Below are 17,570 nucleotides of genomic sequence, written 5' to 3' on the forward strand. Positions count from 1 at the left end.
ACTTTCCAAAACTGGAATTGGACGGGTCCAGCTCCCAGCTCCAGACCCCGGCTCCAGACCCCCCAGGGAGAGCGGGGCTGGTTGGCACAGGGGTTGGTTGGCACACAGTTATTTCCCAGGCCTGTAGAGGGCACTGTCCAAAAAATGTTACATTAAAATGATTGACCTCTTGACCTGAACATTCTAATTCTATCAAAACATCTGAAGGTCACTATCTTTTGAGGTGAGGACAACTTTTACATTTTGCAGTGTCAAAACAAAAAAAATGCCCCCCCCACTGAATACATTATAGAGCTGTGTTACATAGAGATACAGAAATTATATTCATTTCAGTTGATAGACATAGGAATCAGCTATATTTGTATATGAAATTTGAAAGTTTGTGGTGAGTGGTGCAAGCTGGCTAACATCATTTTAGTTAAGAGGGGTGTCCTAATATGGGTGGGGTTGGTTGGCACACTGATTTTGGGGTTGGTTGGCACATGTGCCAACCAACCCCGGTATAGCCATTTGTTTACAATTGTATTAACTTATGCATTTTACAAATGTTAAACATAATGAATATTATATAATACTATTATATTATGTTTTATGTTATATTATAATACATTATCTGTGTCTTTTTTATCAGGATTGTATGTTCATTGCTCAAGATCTATTAAATGTATTGCATATTAAATTAAATGTATTGCAAATATTAATTTTGTATTTGGAATCATTTTTAAACATTTAAAATTTTCTTGTAGGGGTTAAAATGGTCAGGATTTTTTTAAGAAAAACAGAGCGAGGAAAGACACCAGCACAGGTTATGCTAGAGGCAGCCAGACAGGTGAAGACACAAAACCAAAGCATCAGGAGTACAGCTATGGACTTCCAAATACCATACCGCACACTTAGCAGATACTGCCAAAAAATAAGCCAGGATGAAATTGAAGGCAAGAAAGAGCTAAGTGTAGCTGTTGGTTACATTAAGAACCGACAAATGTTTTCCACAGATGTGGAAAGGGAGCTGGTTGCATATCTGTGCAAGTCAGCCGACATATATTTTGGCCTTTCACCCAGGGAGGTGAAAAAGCTAGCCTTTCAGCTTGCTGTGGCACGCAACATCAAGGTGCCTGAGTCTTGGATAGAGCTACAGCAGGCCGGCTGTGATTGGTTTACTGGCTTTTTGAAGAGGCACCCTTCTCTTTCCATCAGGAAGCCAGAGGCCACAAGCCTTGCTCGTGCCACGAGCTTCAATAAGGTGAATGTCACAGCCTTCTTTGACAACCTTGAAATGGTGATGCGCAGGCACAAGTTTCCTCCAGGTGACATCTGGAATATGGACGAGACAGGTATAACAACTGTCCATAGACCGAACAAGGTCATTGCCAGGCGGGGGTACAAGCAAGTGGGGTCAATTACCTCTGCTGAGCCTCGCCTGTGCCGTTTCAGCCACAGGGAACAGCATTCCTCCATATTTTGTCTTCCCGAGGGTGCATTTCAGGGACCATTTTATTCAGAATGGTCCTACGGGTTGCAAAGGAGGTGCAAACCCATCAGGATGGATGAAAGAGGACAATTTCATTGAATTCCTGAAGCATTTTGTGGCAAACACAAAATGCACAAAAGAGAAGCCATGTCTTCTAATGCTTGACAACCATGAGTCCCATCTCTCCATCGGTGGCTTGAACTATGCCAAAGAGAATGGTGTCGTCATGCTGTCATTCCCCCCCCACTGTTCCAACCGGCTACAGCCTCTTGACCGCACAGTGTATGGGCCTCTAAAGAGGTATGTCAACACAGCTTGCGAGGCATGGATGCTTAACAACCCTGGCAAACCCATGTCAATCTATGATGTGCCTGGCGTTGTCGCCACAGCATACCCATTGGCTGCAAGCCCAATGAACAGCCAAGCAGGATTCAGGGTGACAGGAATTTTCCCCTTCAACAGAGATGTGTTTCCAGAGCAGGACTTTGCCCCATCTTTTGTTACAGACCGGGCAAACCCAGTCCCAACTGCGAATCTTGTTGCTGCCCCTGATGAGCTGCACCCTGACACTGACAATGCTGTGCAACAGCTTCACCCAGATACTGACAATGCTGTGCAACAGCTTCACCCAGATACTGACAATGCTGTGCAACAGCTTCACCCAGATACTGACAATGCTGTGCAACAGCTTCACCCAGATACTGACAATGCTGTGCAACAGCTTCACCCAGATACTGACAATGCTGTGCAACAGCTTCACCCAGATACTGACGATGCTGTGCAACAGCTTCACCCAGATACTGACGATGCTGTGCAACAGCTTCACCCAGATACTGATGATGCTGTGCCTGGACCAAGTGGTTTTTCTGCAGGCACTGGGAGAGGTCTCTGCACCCCAGAAGACCTGCGGCCTTTCCCTAAAGCTGGACCTAGGAAAGTTGGTGGTGCCGTCAGGAGGAAGAGGAAGACCGCCATCCTGACTGACACACCAGTCAAAAGACAACTCGAAGAGCAAAAGGCCAGAACAAAAAAGAAGAGGCTTTTCAAAAAGAGCAAGAAACCACAACCAAAAGCTCCATCCAAAGCTCCTGCTCCTAAAAAGAGTAAGAAAATTAGATCATCTGAGTCGGAGTCTGAGGATGATGACTACTGTTTGGTGTGTTTAGAGTCCTATGGGAATAGCCGGCCTAGGGAAGTGTGGCTTCAGTGCCTATTTTGTAAGAAGTGGGCACACGAGTTATGCACTGCAGGTCAACCAAACTTTATCTGCCAGAATTGTGATTCATGTGACTCTGATTGAGATACAGGCATTGAAACACTAATTTGTATAATCTTAAATCATACTGCATTAATTCTGTCACTTCTAACACCACACACAGACACAGACACAGACACAGACACACACACAAACACACACACACACACACACACACACACACACACACACACACACACACACACACACACACACACACACACACACACACACACACACACACACACACACACACACACACACACACACACACACACACACACACACACACACACACACACACACACACACACACACACACACACACACACAGACGCCAACACTCACACACATACAAACACGCACATCCACATTCATACACATACTCACACTATAAAAACTGTTATTTGGTTCAAATTAATATGGTCTCGTTTGTTTAGAGGTCTATGGGAATAACCGGCCTGGGGAAGTTTGGCTTCAGTGCCGCTCATACACATACACACACCCACACACACTCACACATAGACTTCACATCACACACACTATACAAACTGTTATTTGGTTAAAAATGGGCAAACATTGTGTTGAATGTTTATGTTTTCTGGTTCTTGTATGAATTAAATACTCAAATTAGGTTTTTTTGTCACTTAATTATTTGTAACTATAGCATTTTAAGTGTGTGCCAACCAACCCCGTGCTGGGGCTGGTTGGCACAAGTGCACAACATGACTTTATTCATGAATACAATAATTTTAGGAATCATTTATGAACATAAAATGTATCTCTTTTTATAGCTGAGATCTTAATCTTTCAGTTGGTACTGGCTAGACTATTTTAACATAAAGCATGACTGAGAAATATGACAGAGAGTGAAAAGTGTGCCAACCAGCCCCGCTCTCCCCCTACTTTGTTCTACTCCACTACAAGTCAGAGGTTAACCTGGTATTTTTACTCCACAGCATTTCTTTTAGTTACTTTGCAGATTCTGATTAATGATGTGAAATATAAACAACCCTTAAATCAGACTTTAGTTACACCTGACTCAAATTCAGGGAAGGTGATGGTCAAGAGCCAAAATAAACTATGCAATATATTGGACGTTAAGTACTTTGTCAGACTTCATATTTATCTGTGGATAACCCCAACGTTTTTTTCTTATTCAAAAGAAGACCTTAACTTAAAGTATTCTTTAATGTTTAAATAAAGTCTTATTAGTTTGTCTGTTTTGCACATCCTCCTGTTAATATCTTTGGACGTCCTGCACTAAACTGGTTTATTCTAGAGATCACTACAGTATCTTCTTGATATTTTCTATTCTATATTTCTATCATTGACCTTCTACTTTCCCCCAATGTTGTATGTAGGCTACTCTTAATATTTAAATGTTTTCATCAAATAAAACGTATTCAACAACAAAATTCAATAACGTGCTTTAACCACTAGGCGGCGCAGGTTAAAAAAACAGTGGTGTATTTAATAAAACATATCAAACATAATATGACTATTAACGTTATTGTGAAATTAAATCAGAACAGTAAAGGACAATACAGTTTCAGTCTCTCGATTTGAAGCTTATGCATTGTACCATGAACCTGTATAGACCTGTAACAGTCAACTGCACGAGGAGTTGGAAAGGTAGTAAATAATATCTTTAAAAACTACAAAAAAATCCCTTTCTATCAGCTGTGCACCGTTTAAGGTGTAAATATAACTATAATCTACTAATTGGATCAAATATAAAAGTCAGCCGAATTAGTGTTGATACTGCAAGGGGACGTATTGTGTGAAAAGAAATGGAAGATGTTGTTTAATTGCTAATATATTTATGATCCACGTCACGTATTCAGTTTTGGCGGCATTTCTTACAGTTTGTCAAAAGGTCTTCTGATCAGGGCTCTATAAATAAATATCTACGGCAGATATGTAATATTTAATGCAGCCGAACCGTGTACTACAAGGCCGTTATGTGATGACTTTCAAAGAGAAAAGCAAGAACACTCGGAATAAAGTATTATTTTATTTAAAAAAAAAAAAATCAGATTTCATATCGCAAAAACACCATTTCCCAACATGCATTGTGGCTAAAACAATCGATGTTATAGCCTATCAAAACCTCTGAAAAAAGAAAGATGTCTCTCAGAATCGAAAGAGAAAAACCTATGGGGAAAACACAAAAGCATTGTACACAATTTAAACCAATACATTTCGTATAATTAACAAGGATAAACTGATGTTTTTTAGTTGATGAGTACTGCAGATATCATTGTTAAATCATTTGATCATTGGTTTTATTTTGAAAACGTCGAGACCAGAAATACTGTTTTCAACCCGTAACTTTACATGGAGGCTGCCGCATACCTCAAATCATCTTCGTAATATCGATCAAACTATAGATCCTACATATCGACTGGACGTGGATTCTAAAAGTACAATATACACTTCTCGCTAGAAATCTAATCGAAAAGCGTTTTAATGAACAAACTATCCTAAAATTTAGGATTTTACAGAGAGGGTTATTTGTGAATAAACGAACATCTGTAACGTTAGCATTCAACGGGAGCACTAGAGAGCGAAAACTTTAAAACTTAATTATAGGACGTATTAAGCGCCTGAACAACCGGCCCATTTGGTCGTATGAGTTGGAGGACTTGTTGCTCAGGGCACTCACATAATATTCTGCAGTTTAGCATGTACAGGAAATTTGAAGGCACCAAGTATATATGAGACCCAATCAGAAGCAACATAGTTCAGCCGTGTATGCAAGTGTATTTGTACTACTCCGATTTTTTAGCAGGGGAAGTATACTTTTAAAACCAGAAGTCTTTCCCATAATCTTCTGAGTGAATTTGTTACATTATTTTAGGTGTTATATGCTTCCATCAGCATGGATGGCAATACGTGGTGTAAGCTATTAAAGCGCTAGCACATGGCTTTTTCCTTGAGGCAGTTGGTACCAGAACCGCTTTTGTGTCACTACAAAATGATTAGCGTGCTATGTAGAAATGTATGTTGAGGTGTTATTCTGTTCCTTTTGTATTAGCTTACCCTACATATTAGTTTGATGTCACTGACACCAATTGCTTTTTTCTCTTTATCTATTTACCGTGTGTTTACAGGGTTTGATCATATTGTATTTTATTTTTGTTTATTTATTGAGATAAGAGTTGCATCCACAGCAAAAAAAAAAAATCCTGGGCACATGGCTTTAATTTCCACAAAAAACGAAAAAACGTACCCTTCTTGACGGGATCGAATATTATCAATTAAACAAAGCTTTATGAAAAAACTTACCACATCTAGAATGCCTCGGAGTGACATATAAAGGTATACTACTGTATTATTGAGGGGGTCTCCAGGTCGAACCATTGAGTGCAACTCCTTATTCTGGGTCAGGTTCAGGTTGTTCAAAATTTCATGATTACGGCAGGATTCTATTGGGATGATAACAAGACAATACCTCTGTCAGAAAGGTACTTCTTTCAGTTAAACCATCCACATGTTACCATGATCTCTATCAGCCAGTCATGTAGTTGCTGTCTGTCAATTTAGCCTTTTTACTACACCCTAAATATCTTTAGTTAACATACCTGGTGCCAAAGCTGAGCTCATCAGAAAACCACTCTATATCACATGCAGAGCTTCAGCATCTTCCTCATCTCATCATCACCAGTGTTGGACTCCACAGCAGTGGCGTTTTCTCCCGGAGGCCCCTGTTTTTTCTGATTGTAGTTATAATTTAAATAAATAAATAAAAACACTTTGTTTTGTTTCGGTAATTCTCCTTTGCTGTGTGTTCCTGCCGGACCGTCTCTCCGTCTCTCTCCCATTCTCATTTGAGTATTTTACAAAGAGTGAAACAGCGCCCCTCTAGATGTTATGGTGAAACAGTAGATTGCATTCAGTGTTGCGAGAGGAGGCCAGCCAAATCTGGCTTCCCTTGGTGAAAAAAAATGGAGGGATTGACCAATCAGATGAGGCCCACGTCATGCCCCTGCCAATCTGTGATTGGTCAGGGCCATGCCAAGGGAAGCAGGCCGCCTCCGGCTTCCCCTTGAGGCTGGCGATTTGATTGGATTGTGAGGCAAAATCCCTTTCCTCACAATCCAATCAAATCGCATCGACATCAGTTTTACTACGTAGTACTGTAACTGTCATCACCGCCGTTAGAAATGATCAAGCAAATGAAGCATGATGGAGGGAGGAGATTTGGCATACTTAATTAAGAATAACTTCACTAAACTTCCGCTACAGCAGCAACTAAAAATTAAAGCAGATGAAACTCCATACAAAATGACATCATTGAGAGCATAGCTCGTTGTATCCAGGATGAGACTGATAAAGAAATAAAGATTTGTCCTTTCATTGCTGTACAAGTGGATGACACATCAGACATCTCCAATAAGTGCCAACTCACTATCATAATCAGATACGTGAATGAAAAAGGCAGTGTGTGTGAACGTTTCCTCTGCTTTTTTGATGTCGGCTTAGAAAGAGACGCAAAAGCTGTAACATCAGTTGTCATGAGAGCCATCGGGAACTACAGTCCAACAAACAAATTGATTTGTCAGACTTATGATGGAGCTCATGTCTGCATGAGCGGACAGCACGGTGGCGTTCAGGCTTTAGTGAAAGCACACTGCCCCAATGCGCTATTCATCCACTGTTATGCTAAGGCACAAACAACATTCAAGCAGCCAAACTGTTTTTTGCCAATCTCGATGCCTTCCACAATTTTTTCTCACGTTCATGTAAGAGATCAGCACTACTGTCTGAAGTTGATCGAGCTGTGCGTGTACCAGGGGGTTCTGCTGTGAGGTGGAACTTTAAAAGCCGCGCAGTACAGGCCATCCATGAAGGACGCGGGTCGCTCTGTATCGCTTTTGACAGGATAATGACAGAGCAGGGATGGGACAAAGAGACCATTGCACAGAGTGCTTCCTTGAAGCAGAAACTTGAGGATTTTGACTGCATACATTAATAAGAAATGCTTAAATTAATAAGACGAGAGAGTTTCAGCTGGAGAGTGCGTGCGGACCTGTCGGTCAGATAACAGGCGTGTAAAAGTCCTGCATCTGTATGATACAAATGTGTGTAAAATGTTACCGGGCGCTGAAATCACTCATCTGGTTACGTTATTGACCAGCCCCCCCCCCCTCCAAAAAAATTGGCTTCCCCTAAATTTTTCCCCACGCCACGCTACTGCTCCACAGGGGGTCTACTTACGGCTTTATCAAATCTGGTATAAAGTTATCTTCATGCCAGCCACTATCCAAACGTACTTATACTTCTGTTCACATGTTAGCAAAAACATTTGACTTTTGCAAATAAGTCTTGTCTTATTGACATATCTGTAGGTCACTGAAAGGTCATCATTATAATTTATAAATAAGATGAATGCTTTATACATTTACACAAGTAACTTATCTATCAGTTTTATTACCTTATGACAAAAACTGCGTTAAACTTATCCAGTGCTGACAACAAACAAGTGTATTCAATTTTTTAAAGACTTAAATAAAGTAGAAATAGAATAACACATGATTGCTGTGTACTTACTCTTAGGGTCATTATTGTCCTTATCGGAGAGTTGGCCATTAAGCTCTTGTTGTTCCGAGTTATTGAATGTTTCTCCACCTGACAGGAGAAAAGTATACAGCTCTTAAAGTGATTCAAATGCAGCAGGTTAAAGTGTTGTGTGCAGAGTTGGGTGTAACACGTTACACGGTAACAGAGTAATGTAACGCGTTCAGTAATCACACTACAGTTACTAACATTGCCCCAACACGCGTTACTTCGTTACTTTTATAAAAATAAGTCATAATCACACTGACAGACAAGAAGGGTTTCCGCCGCAGGTTTATATGTACTAATCTGCGCGATTTGCGTGTCCACATCTCCACGTGCAGTGCTGCATAAACATGGATGAGTCAGCGATAACTTTCGAGGGGTGGAGGTATGCCCATTATCTTGAGTCCGTCCGAAGAATAGACAGGAATGTGACGGTGAGGTGCAAACTGTGTCCAGGCCAGAAGCTGTTATTCACTGCTGCAGGGACGTACACAGGTACGGGCTAATGTTGCCCGGGCAACGGCCCGTTTGGTCTTTTTGGCTAACCTGCCCCTCTGGAGAGAGCGAGAGTTTCTTTTTCTTTTTTCTGTTGTAGCCGAATCAACATGATGAGCCCACAATTAGTATTGTAGCGTCTCGCTCCGGGAAACACACTTTGTCAGCGTTGTCATCTGCCGGTGCGTTAAGACCACCTCAGTGTCGGATTTTGGAAACTTGATTTTGAGTTGTCTCATGGCAGTTAGGGTATAAGGGACAAACCAGGGGACTTTACTTCCTCTTGAAATCGTCGGTTATTTACAAAAAAAACATCTAAATATAGCCTGTTGTTATAGTGCTTCTGTCTTTCTGTGTCTTTTCATCTGTAAACTCCCTCAACGGGGCCGCTCGCTCTCTTTTCTTGTATCGCCCTCTCACGGGTGAACAGTTCAATGTCCCGCTTCATTGTATGAATTCTGCCATGTCTCTACCAATTTAGTTTGATCATCTCTGTTACTAAGTTACGGAATACTAAATAAATAAGTAATTAGATACCTTACCGTTACTGCGCTCATAAAGAATGATACAAATAAGAATAATGCGTCTTGAACTGGTTTCATGAATTAGTGTCTTTACGTTTCACAGACTGTTAGCTTGTTGTGGTAGGCTGGTAGCCTATTTTATTAAAGAGCATATCAAAATAAAGACTTGTGTTAGGCTATGTCTTCTTTATTAATTTGGGGGCAAGTGGAGTCTCGCAGAGGCAAAGCTGTGGCGCGGTTACACTGTAGGTGCGGCGCAGTCTGCGTGATCTGCCTGTAGGGAGGGGCGGGCCGGCCCTGCGAGTAAAGTAACGAGTAAAGTAACGAGTTACTTTATGTAGAGAGCAGTGACGTGCGGTGAGGTTCATGGCTGGTGAGGCACTGACTCTTTCAGAGTCAGATCTACAAATATTATATTTTGACCTTAATCGAAATATTCGGCTATTTTCAAAAGCTTTTTTAGTCTGATGCTTCGACTCATTTTAAACAGACCGTTCAACAAAAGGATACCCAAAATCTAAATATTGGATTGTTCTCTCTTAGTAAGATCCCATTTTCATTACAATTGTGGTCTTACCTTGACTTGAAGATGAAGTCCATGCTATCCTTCTGGACAACAATCTCTATTACTTTTTTGTAAAAGTCCTCCTTATCTTCCTCTAGTTTGAAAAGTCTAGTTTGTTGTTTGCGCCTACCGTCTCTGCGTAGAATAACAGTAGCAACAAGAACCTGTGGGCTCACGCGCGCCCCCTTCAGTGCGGCAGAGGTTATGGCTGCCTCCCCTGGTGCTTTTCTTCATTGCCGTTGTATGATGAGACCAGTGGCGTAGCTGTGGTGGGGCCCACCCACAGCTACGCCACTGGTCTCATCATACAACGGCAATGAACAAAAGACATGCACCTCTGGCCCACCCACAGCATGCACATGCACGTCTGGCCCACCCACAGCCAATCAGCGCTTCATAGCGCAGAGCCGGGAAGCCCAGAAGGAAGTGCCACAAACTGCAGTTCATCTAGTGGCCAACAGAGGATGGATGCAGAAAGGAGCAATTCCCATAGACCCCCATGTTAAAATGCCCAACTTTACAGCAGAAATAAACATGTTTCTAGCCTGGATCCAATCAAACTTATTCTGGATATAGTTAGATTCCACCTTCATGACAATGGAACAGGGAGTGCATTTTTTTACCGTGAGTTTTTATAGTAAGTAAAGTAACTTTTGCCGTGAGAGAATGAAAGTATTATTTCTTCTTGAAGTCTGCAGTTTAGCGTGTACACATTTGCTGAATATGAAAACACTCAGTGTGTGCCCATGTGCGACTGTCAAGGATAAACAACCTGTGGCCGCCGATATATATATATATATATATATATATGTCATATGTATTGCTACACAAACATTACATTGCAGTTGAAGTGTCGCCAACTCCGTTTCTAATATGCAAAAAGACAGCAACATGCGTCTTTTAGATCTTGACAGAAGAGAGATCTCTCTCCCCCGTCTGTGTGCGAGGGGGCGGGGCAGTTTACACAGACGCAGCTGCTACATGCATGCAACACACACACACACACACGGAGGAGATGGCGGAGAGAACGCGCTCCGAGGTGTGGTTAAACTATAGCCGTGTCGATGTGGACAATGCTCGTTACCAAAAGTGCAATAAGAGTTTAGCATGTAAGGGCGGTAACACGAGCAATTTGTCAAAAACATTTAGCAAAAGTGCACCACATTCAGACGGATGAGACCAGCGAGCCTAAATATCATATATACGTGAAATAAGTTATTTAGAGACTATGGATGGCGAGGATAAATGTAATAAAGGGATCTACAAACATTACATTGGTGACATACAGTTACTGTGGGCTTACGAGAGGCAGAGCTCATCCCTGCCTCACTTCTCATCGCTATAGCTGTAGTTGTAGCGGAGCTCGGCAAATTAGCTGATTTTGACTATAAAAAGCGATTGGAATCATACATAAATCACATATACAACACAGATCAGTGGAGACATTTTATTATTATTACTATTTAGTTTTTCTTTAGTTGTTTTTCCGTTACATTGAAGTATGAAAGGTGAGGCTCTGCCTCCCCTGACTGAACGTCGCTGGTAGAGAGTAACGACGTAGTGTAGCCTAATATATAACTTTTTTTAAAGTAATATGTAACATGTAATATATTACTTTTTTTTTAGTAACGACCCCATCTCTGGTTGTGTGTCATGATCTGTTTATTTTCTGTTATTTTTTAATTATCACAGTCTGTCAGTTTCCTGGTTTACTTTGAACGGTGTTCACCCCCTGTGTCATGTCTGCATTTGCTTCCTGTCTCTGTGTTTTCCCTCCTGTCTCATTGGGTGCTTCTCAATGTCGAGGAAGGCTCCTCCAGAGCCACTATTTCAAGGATGCTATCATCGAATCCCGTCGAAGGACTGTTCCAATGTCCAGGATCCTTGGAATTCTACCGAGGACTGAGTCCATCGTTACGGGAAATTTCGAGGCTGCAAATGTGTATCCTCCGCGGTCTTAAAATCCCCACAATGCTATGGGCATGGACCAATTTCCCAAATCTTTGGCGGAAAATGTAAGGCGGGGACTCTCATATGACGCACACCTGCCCACTTGCTAAGATTCTTGCCTAGCCTGGACCTGACTTGGAAGACAAGGAAGCGTGCTCGACAATGAGAAACACCCATAGTGTTCACCTGCTGGCCCTGTGTTTCTCCTCCCCTCTTCAGTGGTGTCTTGTCATGTGATTACCCTTGTGTATTTAGTCTTGCTTGCCCTTGTGTCCCTTCAGTTCATCGTCGTTTTGTTCAATATCATGTCTGGATTTCCCTGGTCTGCCCTCCTGTGTCTCCTGAGTGTTCCCGGTTTGTTCTAGTTTTGTTTGTTACTTTTCCTTTTGTTCCTCCTCGCCTGCTCCTGCCCTTTTTGATGTTATACCATTTTTTAATTTGATAAAAGCTCACTTTCTGTTTGTATCCCCACACCTGCCTCCGTGTTTGTACTGCTTTTGGGTCCGCACTCCAAAACCCTGACATTGTGTTTTTAGCTTTTAATAACAGCAGCACAATCTTTTCATTTTCATCTTTTAACAGATATAAATATGGAGGATCAGTAAATCTAATTACTCAACACATTTTCTCAGGGATATTTAAAATCTATTAATAAGACTAATGCTTTATATATTTAATTACTTGACACTTTTTGAGTGTTGACATACTTGCTTCAAAGCTGTGATTTGATGTAAGATTATCCTGAAGCTCTGGTAGCTCTGTGGTATTCCAGGAACTTCCACCTGACAGAAAAGAGTATACAGCTACAATCAGTATTTTGTCCATGCACACACACAAACTGCTTTCCCACAAAACATTTTGAAGTCCATCTGCAGATATTATATGTACCCGACAAAGAAGGTACATGGGATTTGTGGAGCTCACTTCACTGTAAATGGTAATTCAAAAAATCTAGATCCACTCCTCTTTCTAGGAACAGCATAATGGTTACGTCAGACATCAGGCATTCTCAAGACACCAATTTTAGATCTTTATAATATTGTTCTGTTTGCTGTTCACACCATTAACATACCTTTAATTACTACACAAAAGACTGCTTTTAATTATACAATGCAGTAAACAGACAAGTGTATTACTTTTTAAGACTTCTATATGCATAATAAATAGAAGAACACACAATTACTGTGTAGTTGTTTTCCCCTTTACATACCCTTGTTATTGTTGTCCTTTGAGTTATTGTTGGTACTTCCACCTGACAGAAAAAAGTATAAACCTAAAAAAGTGATTCAAATTAAGCAGGTCAAATTGCAGCAACGTCTCTTCCCAGGGACATACCTGCTACTCTGAATAATCCACATACTACGCCGGAAAATTATGAAAGAGTTGGAAAATAGTTTTTTTTTGTTAATAGATGTTGCTTGTACTTGCTTTTTTTAAATTCTGTATCACAAAACAAACCTTCATTCCCCTCAATTATATTGGAGTGGCAACAGAAAACTTCCAACCTGCATGCAACATTTAGAATTGTTCCAGCTTACCTGTGAGGACGAGCAGAAAGAGAAAACCGGTAAACATCCTGACTGGGAGAGGTCAGCAAAGTAAATGAGCATCCCTTTCCTCTCTTTGTTTTTGTAGTCTTGAAGAGGGAAGGGCAATTGATTGACCAAATAGTATTTACTGATTAGTCTAATGATAGAAACTCACTAATGCAGCAAGGCTTCCAGGAACTGCAAACCATTTCAACACTTTGTGGTTAACCCTTGTATGGTGTTCGGGTCATTATTTATCGAAAGAAAAATGATAAAATCAATTATTTTTTCAAACTCATACTCAATGGCCATGGCTCATTTTCTGTGAGGAACATATATGTACAAAGTAAAAGTACTTGATTGTACTTGTGGTAGTAGTCCAAGTAGTACCGAGTCCAACAGTGTCACTTTTATTGAGAACTTGTGGTAACAAATATTTGTATCGATCATCAAATATAGCAGGGGGAAAAAGAGCTGCTGATCCCCCCTCGCTCCAATGACCATTAGACCATTTAGTAAGGTAAAAAGCAAAAGGGCAAAAACGCCTCTCAGACTCTCTTCCGTTTACTTTTTTAATAAAGAAAAACAAATGGTCCACTCCGTAGATACACGGATTCATCTTACCCTAACACTCTCCCTCCATCATGTTGATTTGAATCAGAAGTTCTGAACATGAGCCCGCCCCGCTCGACCTTCTGAGCCAATCAAAGCGCGATAATGATCTGCCTTCCGTTTCCACTATACTTCCTCTCTCACATACATACATTCTTCTCTTGCATACATATTGTCTTCATACATACATACATTCTTCTCTTGCATACATATTGTCTTCATACATACATACATTCTTCTCTTGCATACATATATTGTCTTCATACATACATACATTCTTCTCTTGCATACATATATTGTCTTCAGACAGGCATATATTATAAAATATATGTATGTAAATGGAGAATGTATGTATGTAAGAGTGAAAATATATGTATGTAAAAGGAGAATGTATGTGTGTGAGAGGAACAGTATGATTTACGGCCTGTACGGCCCCTCATACATAAATGGGAGACAACTTGTATTTTCTCCAACATATCCCTCCTGTTTATTCTTCGTATAACATAGAATTTGGAAAATAGAAATGATTATAAAGATTAAAAATTCATATACAAAAGTACCCAAACGGCTGAGGTAGGTAGATTGTATAGGCACATGTTTTAATGTATTCTGAATGGATGCCATGGCCTAATTCTTTCTCTTTGATACATCGTCAGTTTCTATCACTCAGACCCGTTAGTGTTTCCCTGCTAACGTCCACTCTTTAAATTCTACTGGGTTCTGTTGGTTTCTTCACTGATTTGAGGCAAGCGCCCCTATTGGAATCACCTCCCTTTGTAGCCAGACTTCACCACAGTAGAGGCGAGTTTCTGTCTTTAGGTTTAAACAGCTTCACAGTCAGGTGTATCCAGGATGGTCTCTCCGCCACTCTAACTGCAATAGGTGTGGACAGGAGTACTTGGTAGGGACCCTCCCACTTGGGCGAGTGCCAGGTCTTCCTCTTTATCGCTCTTCACTCTCCTGGTTTCACTGTCTGTGTAGTGTCAGGTATTTCCTGTGTTGAGGGGAGAACAACATTTGTGATCTCTTTTCTTCTTAACATTTTTTGCCATATATTCTGCTGTGTTTTCACTCATGAAGCTCAGCGCAAGTTCAAGCAGGAAGACCTATCACTTCGTATTGCACGTCATGGCAATACTCGCTCCCTTCACTAATTGATAGGGAGCGCCACTCCTCAAGCTAACCTATCACTTCCCTCCATCCACAAGCCTAATTATCGCACCTGTTAATCCCTCTATATATGCTCTCCCCTTTTCCATCAGCTGTCTTCCAGGTGTCAACGCGCAACCCTCCTCCACCCCTTCGCCTCCTGCTTCCAACTCAGGACCAATCAATCAATCAATCAATCAATCAATCAATCAATCAATCAATCAATGTTTATTTATATAGCCCAATATCACAAATGTTACATTTGTCTCAGTGGACTTCACAGTTTGTACAGAATATCAGTATGACAATACGACACCCTCTGTCCTTAGACCCTCACATCGTACAAGGAAACACTTCCAGAGAAACTCACAGTTTAAAGGGGAACATGGGAGAAACCTCAGGGAGAGCAACAGAGGAGGGATCCCTCTCCCAGGACGGACAGACGTGCAATAGATGCCGTGTGTAAATTGAAAAGATAATACATTTGCAACATAGGTAGTCCAAATGTTTGGATGTCATGTGTGTATAATAGGAAGATGAATCCACGAGTATATCCATCCAGAACTTATGATCCAGGACCACAGCCACGACTCAAGATCCAGGACTCGCAATCCATGAGACAGGACCGCAGGATCATCCATGACTCCGGATCCCGGCGTATATAGACACCAAAAAGAAAGACATTTGGGGAAGCTGGGTTAATCGGAAAATGAGAGTACACAGGTATAGACAGAGAGAAGGAAGAAGTAAGATGTCCCCCGACAAACTAAGCCTATATCAGCAAAACTAGGGGCTGAATCTAATCAGCCCTAACTATAAGCTTTATCAAAAAGGAAGGTCTTAAGCGCACTCTTAAAAACGGATAGGGTGTCTGCCGTCCGAACACAAACTGGAAGCTGATTCCACAAAAGTGGAGCTTGATAAGAAAAGGCTCTGGCTCCCATTGTACTTTTAGAGACTCTAGGAACAACCAACAACCCTGCATTCTTGGAACGCAATGCCCTAGTAGGACAGTAGGGTATAATGAGTTATTTAAGGTAAGATGGCGCCTGCCCATTAAGGGCTTTGTAGGCGAGAAGAAGAATTTTAAATTCTATCCTGTGTTCTATAGGGAGCCAGTGTAAGGCAGCCAGAACAGGAGTAATGTGGTCCCTTTTCCTAACTCTGGTTAGTACACGAGCTGCAGCATTTTGAATCAGCTGAAGCGACTTGACTGACTTCTTGGTACACCCTGATAATAAGGAGTTACAATAATCCAGCCTTGAAGTAACAATCTTAACCTTCTCCCTTCCAACCTGACCTAACCACTTATCACCACCATCAGTGTCTAGACCCAGGGGGCTCATCGGAAACGGTTCTTTCCCTTCCCGAATGATATCCTACAAAACATGGGCCTAATCGCCAAACACCATTTTATTCACTGTTATAATCTGTCATCATTATGTTTCATTTATATAATGTGACCCGATAATAAACATGTATTCCATACATCATGTCTCTCCTGATTGAACTAGTGTTGCTTACATCCTATTTTAAAGGAATTTCTTTTTATACTCTACTAAAATGCGACAGATTCCTGTGTAGCTTCAGATCTGAGTCGTCTTATTAGTAAGCCTAATTTATACTTTTGTAGCAACACTATTTTAAAATAATGGCAAAGAAAGGGTTCAGTCTTTTCTTTTTTCCCTGTGTCATGTGTGGCAGCACTGTTCAATGTTTCTTGAAAACATTGCCCACTGTAGTATGTGAAGTGTGAATAAACTCCAACTCTGTATCAACAACACTGTTGTGTAGCTTCAGTTAAATACTTGTATGTGTGTAGATTAGAAAGAGGTAAGATAAAGGATCTGCAGTATTTTATGAAGTATTCATCGTACGAAGGTCAGTTTTATACAAGTAGAAGTGTGTATTTACCCGGTAGTAGGCTGTCAGTAATGGCTACGACTCTCTATTTGGACTGGTAGATCTCGGCAGACTGGCAACTTTAAAAGTAGCTCTTGGTTCAAAAAAGGTTGGGCACCCCTGATATATTGTATACTATACTTGCACTACTTACCGTTTTGATACTTTATATATCTTAGCATACAGTATTCATACACTTTTACGGTTGAGTGAAGGAAGCAGGACCCAAATGCAGATTAAACTGATTGTACCTTTATTTCAAGGATAACGAATAGAACTTGGACAGACAGAACACTCACCGGTGAACACAGTCAACAACAAACGACGAACCAACAATGACAGACAGAAAAACCAGAACTTAAATACACACAAGACTAATCACACAAACAAGACACAGGTGAGGAGGGAGGAGAAAACACAGGGGCACCAGGTGAACACAATCGGGTAATTAGGTAGGAGGGAAAACAGACAGGCAGCAACAGGCAAGACAGGAAACCAAAGACAGATCTAAACAAGACAAAACACAACGCAGACAGAAAACCAAAGACAG

The sequence above is a fragment of the Notothenia rossii genome (assembly GCF_949606895.1).
Source record: "Notothenia rossii genome assembly, chromosome: 11".
NCBI lineage: Eukaryota > Metazoa > Chordata > Actinopteri > Perciformes > Nototheniidae > Notothenia > Notothenia rossii.